At 49.8% G+C, this 10925-nt stretch overlaps 1 non-coding gene across 1 annotated transcript; it reads right to left on the minus strand.

Moving 5' to 3' along the window:
- Window positions 1-569: 569 nt before the first annotated feature.
- Trnar-acg (transfer RNA arginine (anticodon ACG)) lies at window positions 570-642 on the minus strand. Its single transcript has one exon. It is a non-coding gene; the product is annotated as a tRNA-Arg (tRNA).
- Between the last annotated feature and the right edge of the window lie 10283 nt (window positions 643-10925).

Consider the following 10925-nt stretch of genomic DNA (forward strand, 5'->3'; position numbering starts at 1 on the left):
GGTACCAATGGGGTGTACGAGAAAAAAAAAAAAACGGATTTACACTTCCGCGTTATTGCTGCTGATTGGCAGCTTAGTGAGACGCTAGGTTGTTTTTATTCTGATATAATCATTGTACGCCTCTCTGCTGAATGAAGACGATGGATTAATTCCTGCGCCGCATTGTGGAGCCAAGTACGTCATTCCTGTAACAGCTTGAACTGTAATGAACAAGTTTTCGTGTTTGGTACCGTCAATTCATATCACACTGCTCTAAAATAGTAAGACTACTCCTGCGTTATCATTGCATTTTTTATAATTTTTCGTAGCTTTTTTCGTGTTTTTATTTAGCATAAGTGCTTATCAATGATTATATGCCATGCGCAGCTGAGGAAGACATCCTGATAGCTCAAAGTACCAAACAGGCAAATTCGTCATACTGCATTGTCAAGCGCAAAACCACTTGGCAATTTTGCGTAGAACATCATGCCGCGCAATTCCTTGGTTTCAAGAAACAATGCATGCGTTTAACGCAGTAGCCTTCCGTTAAAAAAAAAAAAAAACGGGCCCACCTTACCAGCAAAAAAGCAAGAGCCTGCCAGGATTCGAACCTGGAATCTTCTGATCCGTAGTCAGACGCGTTATCCGTTGCGCCACAGGCCCAGGACAGTGCAACGGCCTTAGAGAGGTCTATATAATAGTTTTCTGTCACGTGACGTGTTTTGCTTCAAGTGCTCAAGTTATTTGATGCAAAGACCAGCTAGACAGGTTTGACTGAAAAAAGGCACTCAGTCTGAAGTGTCTCGCTTTTGGAAGCTGCCTAGGGTGATACTTAGAAAACCTAAATGGGAACACCTGCATCCTTTGACGTTACGTTCGTTACGTTCGTTCCGTTGCTACCGGGTTTACCGGGACCCGACTGCGCATGCGCGCGTACGTACCGGGTTCTTTCCGTAGAGTGAGACGGAAAACGTGTTTTAGCACTCCGTAGCGTCGTACCGTTCGTTCCGTGTGACGGCTGATTAGCCGAGTAGTTGCAAAAATCCGCACGCTAAAAATACGTAAATAAACAACGCAGTTTCCCCGAAAGCATTGCAAATCTAAAATAAATCGCGCTCGGCCGGACGCATTGTGAGGCAGGGGCTGCGGTGGCGGCGACGGCACCAGAGCGAGCGCAGGTGACGACATGGTCGCGCGCCGTTCACGTGGAGGAATGGCCTTGGCCTTGCCCGATTGAAGCGCTAGACACATGTACAATTGGTACACGCGATTCGTATGCGACTGATCGTTACGGCTGTCACCACGACTAGTCGTACGCGTGAATTTGAGACACATGGCCCGATGCGGGTGTGCGATGCCTCGTCGGCGCCGCTCCGCCCACTGTTTTTGCACCATGGTCAACTACGACGATCGCTGAGCTGAATTTGTAGATTCCGCGGGTTTGTACGCAAGAAATGGATAAAGCAGGCAATCGTGAAGCGTTTTCTGCATCGGAAACAGTCCGCGCACACGCCGGTCGCGCCTGCCAGCTCGGCACACTCAGCGGCTCGAACCGGCGCAGACCACGGTAGCAACCGCTTGTCGCTGTTCTTCCGAATCAATCTGATCACTAAAACGAAGTTCCACCTGCGACAAAGTAGGTGTTAGAGTGGTGAAAAATTGTGCTAGGGATTGTTCTCAGGGCTTATTTTAAAAGCGGCGATCAGATATATCTGCCGCGATGCAAGAATATGCTGACCGACCGTGGATGCCGCGGCGCGCGGTGCGGCGAACGGCCGAGAGATGGCGATACCTGCCTCGGAAGCATCGAAACAGGCTACGCAGATGTCTCGGTCACCGATCGCTCACGGCAGTTGTAGCTCAAATAAAGTTTCACATGCGAGAAAGGGGATGATAGTGAGGTGAAACGTTGTGTTATTCGCAGTTGCACAGATAGCGGCGATCAAATATTCGCCAGGACGCTAAGCCTAAAGTTTCCAACACCCGAGCAAGCCGGTTGCGGGCTCCGGATACGGTAACACGGAAGCAGAGCGCCGGGAGAGACGCCGGCCGCGTACGGAACAATTGGCGCATGCGCAATCGGGTCCCGGTAAACCCGGTAGCAACGTAACGAACGGAGCATACGTACTGCTAAAACTCTCTATTGTCTTGTTGAGTCAGTTCCGCTGGAACATGCGCAAAAAGGCTTTGCCAATTGCACCTCAGTAGCTTAATTGCGGGATTAAAAATAAACGCAAAAAATCGAAAATGATATTCAACAGACGTGCAGTGAGGCTCCCTTTCCAAATACAAGAACGAGTAGGCGGTTATAACAATACTGGGAAAATTTCAGTAGTGATCTGAATCACAAGAAGAAAATTAGGGGCAGAATTAACATGGGCTGAGCTGCATGCGTTAAGTATTCCCAAATTTTCGGCAGTAAGATGCGCGTCTGTTATTGAACCACTGTGTACTTCCGGTGATGACTTATGGGGCGGAAACTTGGGGTCTCAGTGAGTGCCTTGAAAGCAAATTTAGATCGGCACAACGAGGCCATGGAACGAAAAATGCTAGGTGTAACGCTCAGAGATAGAAAACAGCAACCTGGATTAGGGACCAAAACTCCATTATAAGATATTCTATCTAAATTAAGCGAAAGCGGAAATGGGGTTGGGCAGGTCATGTAATGCGGATGAGGGACACTTAAGAGGTGAGTCATCCGTTTAACGAAATGGCTGTCAAGGACTTGATTGATTGATTGATTGTAGGGTTTAACGCGCCGACGCAACGCAGGCGATGAGGCGCGCCGTAGTGGAGGGCTCCGGGTTAATTTTGACCACCTGGGGATCTTTAACGTGCGCCGAAATCTCGTACACACGGGCGTTTTTGCTTTTCGCCTCCATCAGAAAAGCGGCCGCCGCGGCCGGGAATCGAACCCGCGACCCTGCCAAGGACTCGACAAGACAAAGTTGCCAAGCACCCATTCAGAACCATTACGGAAGGCGAAGGGCTCGAGGGGCAAACTAAGAAAATTGGGGGTAAATAATGAAATAGTCAAACTCGCGATAGAAACGCCTTCGCCCTGCAGTGAACCCAAACACGACGATGATGATGATGGTGGCGGTGAAGGCGTGGCACGAGACATGGGCTTTCTCGTGACCGGCCGTTTTGCCAACCGTCTCCCTCCAAAACTTCAAGAAAAAATTAAGAAAGAAAAGAAAAACAGAGAAGTGATGCGTCAGATATTACAGATTCCTACTGTTGCTGTTATTGCTTGCTGTAATTCTATTCTGCTGCGGAAATCATGTGCTCAAGACTACAACGACGCAAGCCACTCGAATGATAAAGTGAGTCACAAACCGGTGTTTCCGAATGCGAGAAGATAGTGCACCTTGAAGGTAATGCGCAGCTTTGTAGTGAGCCGGGTGACATACAGTCTATTCTACCAGGGCATGAACCTCTACGAAGAGTAACAGGCAGAAGTAATCATAAGAAAGGCGTACAAGGTGGCGCTCAACTAAGCTACCGATGCGCACGTCATATGGACTTAGGAGTCCACAGCCCCTTTCAGGAACTCAGAGAAGCCCACCCAAACGCATGCCGACCCCGACAGGTATACAACACTCTTGTGTCGATTACACTGAGCGAATCAGAGACGTGTCCAAGACATCGGACATTCCGGACAAAAAAAAAATGGCGCAATTATACTATAGTGGTGCAAGGCTGGAGAAACAGCAGAGCTGGCAGCCCCTCTCCCTTCGTCGGAGACCCAGATGTTGCACCTCGCATAGATTTCCAAACTTGCCGCTGAAAGTTCTCCATGACTGGCAGGCCCGGATCGTTTTTTCCGCAGGCTTTCACATCTCTCCCAAAGTGGACCGCGTTAGCACGCACTAGCACCCGCGGCAACCGGCTTCGCGAAATCGGCGTTTGTAGCGCGAATTCGGCGTCTGTGCTCCCCGCTTCAGGCGCGAACGCAAGTGAACTGGCGAGGAGGACAACAGGCGAGAGATCACGCCGCGAACGCTGGGCAGAGTGTTCTCAAAGGTCGAACGGGACGACGCCGGGCGCTCCTCACGAGCCGCACGCTCTCGTGCGCTCGGTATTCTCGTGCACACTGGAACAGCCTTGTAAAATACGGTTAAACTTGTCCTCACCGCTCAGCGGTCATCCTAGCTTAGCAAGAACATTGCAAAGCTTAGCAAACATAACAAAACTGATTGATTGATTGATTGATTGATTGAGGGGTTTAACGCGCCGACGCAACGCAGGCGATGAGGCGCGCCGTAGTGGAGGGCTCCGGATTAATTTTGACCACCTGGGGATCTTTAACGTGCGCCGAAATCTCGTACACACGGGCGTTTTTGCTTTTCGCCTCCATCAGAAAAGCGGCCGCCGCGGCCGGGAATCGAACCCCCGCGACCTCGTGCTCAGCAGCGCAACGCCTTAGCCACTGAGCCACCGCGGCGGGTCATAACAAAACTGAGCAACACCGGAAGAAACTAGGCCGACCCCCAGCTCCGCTGTTCTTTTTTGGCAACTGAACACCTATTTCCCACCGTTTCAACACCCCACAGAAAGCCAAGCGTGTTGCAGTCGGTAAACACCCTTTTCGTCACGCGACTATAGTCTTTTTAATTTTGAAGGTGCAAATTGGTGTTTCACGTGCCAAAGCTAAACTTGGGGCATGAGGTGCACCGCATATGGAAATGAGCGATCATTGCATACGAGCAATTATTTGTTTTGCGTTTGAAAACTTCTTGCGAGTAGAGGAGTATATGAGGGGATGTCTTGTTCTTTACAGTGCTATTATGCATTCAAGCATGGCCTTATTCAATGAACAGCTGAACACCTTTTCCACACCCTTTCAACACCCTAAGAAAAACCAAGGGTGTTGAAGTTTATCAACACCCTTTTTTCACACAAAAAGGGTGTAGAGCTAGGATAAGGGTGTTGAGATTCAAGAAAAAGGGTGTAAAGGCCTCCAAACACCCTTTTTCCACTTATACTACACCATTTTTGGCTAAAAGGGTGTAAAAAAGTTTAGTGTGAAATTAATGTCGACAACTGCTTCCTTCTCCATACACCCACTTACAAATACAGTGGCAAAACCACGTGACAGATGTCTGTGCAAGGCTGGCGTCCGGGTGGTAGTGCGCTTATATAGCTACAGGCCCGTAACTTCTTTGATATGAACAATTTGCGTACGCTATACTTCGCATTCATACACGATGCTTAACATACTGCTTAAAATCCTGGTGTGTGACTTTCAAGTGTTAACGATAGAGCCCATTCAAAAACTACAGAAGCAATCCCTAAAAGCGATGCCTACTAAGCAAAATCGTACCAGCTAAATCAGCAAATATTTCCATTCGATTCATTGCGACAAGACGGCGAGCTACGAAAATAATATCGCAAGACACACTGACCCCTTTCCCTCTACCTCTTTTATATACCTATTCCCGGTCCACCCGAAACGTAGTGTCTGGTAATTTAAACCTCAAATCCACTAATAACGTACGGGGAGCAAAATGTACCGCTTATAGTCGTGAAACAGTTTGCCATATGAATTAAAAAAGCACGAAACGTCCCCACCTCGACGAAAAAATACTACAGTAGACTGTCGTCAGGACGAACTCGGTTATGAAGAATTTCATGATTAAGACGAACACTTTTGCTCTCTTGTAACGTACACAATGCAAAAAACGTCCGCTTAAGACGAATTTCTGATAATACGAACAAATTTTCACGGTCCCTTCGAATTCGTCTTAACGGGAGTTTACTGCATATATAAGCATAGTCGAGTTCGACTATATTCGACGGATAGTTGGAAGCATAGTTCAACGGAATACCGTCTGGTTGGGTAAAGGCATTTGTACAAAAATCCCGGGCGATCTCCACTAAGAGAAACCTGGGGAGGGGCGAAGTGTGCAGTGTATAAGTGTATTCTTGGTGGCTTGGCGTTTTTGCCAATGGAGATGAAATCGTTGGGGGGTAGAAGTATACAGCTTTGCTGTAAAAGTCTCGTGTCTTTGTAGCACGAAGCGTTCTAGCGCGAGGCGTAAGTGAGTGCCCCGGTGTTTTTTTTTAGTACGCGTTACGAAGGGTTACAGCGCAAGGCCCAGACGAGTGTCCCGGTGTTTTTTTTAGTACGCGTTGCGTTCTAGCGCGAGGCGTAAACGAGTGTCCCGGTGTTTTAGTACCGTGACTACATGAGAAGACGGATACGACGACATGAAACGCCGACAGGCCCAGCCGCTAAGGAGCTTCGCCCCTGAAAGGCAGGACGCTGACCAATGTAAAACAAAATTGATGTTTTTGGATCCGTACGGATCCTTGTTCACACTGACTCGCAAATTGTTCGCAATCCTTTGTTCACAAAGTGAAGAAGGGCCCGTACTGATCCCGAAGTGTCAATTTTGTTTTACATTGGCCAGTGTCCTGCCTTTTTATACAAATGTGAACATAAAAATAATCAGTTAAAATTAATTCCACAAAGCATTTGTCATGAAAGTCCATTTTGTGCGTACGTGAACTGGCAGGACGTACAGTCGCCCAACTCTTTAACTAGAGTGTCCGAGCGGTGACTTTTCTTTGCGTCAGCGCCATATGGCGCAGCCAAGTTGCAAACAGATTGAGGCTAACCGCATGCTCAGAAAGCGCGCTTAGATGGGCCCATCGTCTGTGGGTGTCGTTTACAGCGTCGCTTTCCAAACACCTTCACAAGGTGTATTGGCGCGCATTTTTTGTTTGCACGGGTAGTTTTTTCCGGTTAGCAGGGTGCCCGCACCAAAACTTTGGATAATGATGTCATGCAACAACGTAAAAAGCACTGCAGTGTCTTCGCTGGCGTCGTGAGGCAGTGACCTTCCCGAGACTCAATGCTGCCAAATGTGCACCCCTTGGTAAATCTTTTTTTTTTAAAGCAAAGCTTTCTACCTCTACCAGCCAACGGTTCTTTCGTGGCGTGCGGGACAAGAAACACCTAACGCGGCTGGGGAGGCGCAGGGCGCTACTCACTCACGGAGCACAGTGTAGATGGCGCGGCGATAGGGCGATATTACCCAGCGTTCCGCGTGCTCGCCCCGCCGGGCGCGTCGGCGGGACTCTTCCGTTGGCTTTGTCGTCTGCTTTAGCGATGGTGCTGGGCCTGTTTTGGCGCAGCTTCGCGTCTATTGCGTGATTACTTCGCATGTCTTGATTAACTTGTTCAACAGCACCTCCTGGGTAATTCGGACCCGACAGAATTAAGTGGTCGTACGGCGAAGATACGTTAATAGTTTGCAGGGCGGGAAAACAAAATGTAGAGAATACTTACAGACATCTGGACGCTAGAGAAACGCTACCTATTGCACACTGCTTATCTCGAATGGGACTGCGTTTTCTAAATTACTGAATACCAATTCATCTGTGTTTTAACAGGTATTACAAAAACGAATGGAGCAACTGGTACTGATAAATAGCGATTATAAAAGTTTCGTCAGCTTTCTCGCAATTCTCAAACTTACGAAACTATTTAGTTTAGATCTGTATAAATGGGAATCACTAAGCTCCCATGCCGGATTGTTCCGGTGTCTGCGCTTGTGTCGCGCGGTGGTAGCCCGAGCTAGCTCATCCGGATGGCTAGGTTCCGCTGTCTCACCCTTCGAACCACGCTCCTCTCCGTTTTCTTTCTTCCGACGCACGGCCGGGCTGCAGCGGCGGCCTCCGCCGCTCGAGCTCGGCCGTGGCCGACGCTGCTGCGTTCGTGCGCGGCCCCCGCGAATCCCTGGTAACGGCTGGGAGAACATCTGGTTTCACTCTTTCTAGAGCCACGTGTGTGAATTCAAGTGACGTATCATGTGGAATTGTTGTGGGCGTCGTTCAAAGCTTTGCCTTCCAACCACCTTCCCAGCGTGGATTGGGAACAATTTCTTTTTATAACCGGTGAGCGAAATGTTGCCAACAGCGGCGAGTTTTTTCTTTATTTTTTGACGAAGTTGTTTGAACTGAATCGATCCCGTGACAACACCGTATCGCCTCGCATCGGCCGTACTCGCGCTCTCAAAGAGTCGACTGGCCGCGATCGTGCAGTGCGCCGCACAGCTAGCTGCCGTACTCGTTCGCGCCCCGACCGACCACGACATCAGCGTATCGTCTCCCGTCGGCTGCCCTCGCATATTGCGCACTCGTAGAGACGCCCGGCCGGGAGTTTGCAGTGCGCCGCACAGCCGCCGTACCCGTTCGTGCGCCCACGTACCGACCAGCCGCGTCAACCGCGTATCGTCTCGCGTGCTCGTGGAGTCGACCGAGAGCCTACTGCCGCCGTCGCGGCCACGAAGACATCCGTTGAGCAACTGTCGTACTCGCTCGCCGTCAGTGTATCGTCTCGCGTCGACCGGCCCCGGCACCCTTCGAATTAGTCCTTTTTGTCTCGACAACCCAGAGCCTCTTCAGCTTCTCGCATTACAGAAGCGCGCGAAAGCAATTATTCATGCAAGAGGCGCGAATTACGCTGCTCACTCACGTGAGGCCGCAATTAAAAGGGCTACTGAAGAGAGGCGACGGCCGCACGGGAGTCCTGACTGGAACGTTACGTTCGGAAGTTCGCCGCAGTGGCAAGCAGTTGTGGCGACATTCCGCTAGGTGCTGCATCGGCTTAAATGGCGTGTTTTCGAACTGTTAACAAAAATAAAGCGCGTGTGTGGAGGACTTCAGTGGTGTATACTACACGTTGAAACAGAAGTTAGGCAGGTAAATTTTGGTTGCAGTTGGCCTTTAAAAGTTATGAATGCGCAATCATTAATTCTAATGTAACGCATGAGAAGCCTTGCTCCCACCCCGCATTCTCGAAGGGCTTCGTCCTCTTGCCGCTTGACAAGATTTGCTTGGCGATCCGCGTTTGCTTAACGCTTTCGAATGGCTGCGGTCTGTCTGCTATGGGCATTTCACGCTGCTCGTTCCTGCCGCCACGCATTAGGTGGGTTGATGACGATGATGGATTTTGCTGCACGCTTAGCTACGTTCTCCCCCCCCCCCCCTCCCCCCCTTCTTACTTCTCTGCGGTCACGGTACTGGCGTGACGGCCACCTTTCGCTACTGCCAAGATTAGGCGGGTGCTGTGGAACGCCTCGCGCTTCGAAGACACGTGGAGTTTCGGGAGGTTTATTTGTAGTTGACACGGGCAGAAAAGTGTATGGAAAAGGTAGCGCTACCAAACTTACGTCGCGTGCCATGCTCCTTCTCCCCACCTCTCCGTCACGTCATACTCAAAGGATCGCCCCAGTGTACTGTTTCTTCCCCCAATGACTCTGGATCAGCCTGGTATAAAGCTCTTTAAGTGAGCGTTAATATATTTAGGCTTGCGCTGTTTGGTCGCTTATTTCCGAAACTACATTTCGCAATAAGGTTATGCCCTTTGGATTTGGTACAAATGCATCTGCAAGCCAACCATGGCAGTCTGTTTATAACGCTGGACGCACGCGCTCCGCCGTGGTGTATTCGTGCTTCAGGTGCAATTTCGGACACTTTGAAGCCGCCGTTTCCCCCATATTTTTAGGCGCATTACAGCGAAAATAGCCCGAAGAACGTGCGGTGTCCCCCCTGAAGTGGGCAGGTGCTCGCACGAGGAGCACTTGCATCGTATCCATCACTGAGGCAGCGCCGCGGACGGGACCGTTTTGGCAGGAGCGGGCAAACGTTTGCGCAGCGCCAGCCGAGTCAGCAGCCGCCGCTGCCGCTGTCAGCGGCGAAGGCCCGACTCATCGCTTGTGTCACGCGCAATTTCCCTCGGGCAGCCGCCCTTTTGGCTCCCCACCAGATGCTCGCGCTGCTGCGCCGCGGCCCACCTATTCCACCATTGATCAGGCAGCCACTCATCGCCGGGCAGGTCTCGCTTTCTCCGCGGGGGTGATGCGCGTATTTCGCCCGCAACTCTCTCTCCACCGCCTTCGCACATACACGGCTAGAATGACCTCAGCAGGAGGGCACCGAACGGCCCATCTGCGGCGCACGCCCGCGAGTCGCCCTTCTCGGGTACAATCGGCATGTTGCTGTTGCGAAGGCACCTTCTTTCTTTTTTTGCCGGGCGAATTTAATTGGCTTCGTGCGACACATCTTCCTGCAAACGTGTTATGTCTGCGACAACGCCGCTGTGTTTATTGAACCCAGAATAATTGATTTGATTTTTTTTTATTTCTTGGCAAAAACCAAGGGGAGGCTGAGACTAAAGGCGAACGTGGCCTGACAGAGGCCTTAGCCACCTGATTTACAGCGTGCATAACAACACGTCTGTTCACAAATTTAAGCATGATAGCACAATCGTAATAGAGAAATAGCACAAAGCAAAGTCATTACTACATTTCTTGTGCATTATACAAAGCATAGGTCTCAAATTCACAAAGGGATCACAATGTACACATAAACGCAGTAATTCGTACGCATGAACTTTCATCAGTTACACTACTATGCCAATCTTGTTTCGGCAGCAGTTGTTGTTGTTGAAAACGTTTTTTGAGAAAAGAGGGAAAGGGAGTTGGATTAAAAAGTGGGGCAATGGGTGGCCATCCAATTCCGGTAAACGGCGGGCTGTGGCTGCAGTCTCCGCCCGGAGAATCAGGGCTTCCTGTTCTAGCTGGCTGCAGCGCAGCGCGGACTGCCAATGCTCAGGAGAGGTCACGCTTTTTGCTTCCGTAGCAGCCGACTTTGTTAAGGCAATTAAGAAGTACAAAGTGGCACGAGGGTGCACGTGCATACAACAGAAAAGTGTTGAAATTTAATTATATATCACACGCCAAATGAAATAAAATAGGTGCACATCACTGCAAAAGAAGAGGAAAATGTGTTACTTCGATAGAATAAGTACCCTAAAAAAGGGGTAGCGAGTAAGCAAAATAAAAAAGGAACACTAAAAAAACTTGTTGACATAGACATATTGAAATGTACGAAAAGGTCGCCAGCTTTTCACTCGTAGTAGTGTGAATGGGTAT

The sequence above is a fragment of the Haemaphysalis longicornis genome, unplaced genomic scaffold, assembly GCF_048455015.1.
Source record: "Haemaphysalis longicornis isolate Haplotype H1 unplaced genomic scaffold, Haemaphysalis longicornis Haplotype H1 scaffold_1, whole genome shotgun sequence".
Lineage (NCBI taxonomy): Eukaryota > Metazoa > Arthropoda > Arachnida > Ixodida > Ixodidae > Haemaphysalis > Haemaphysalis longicornis.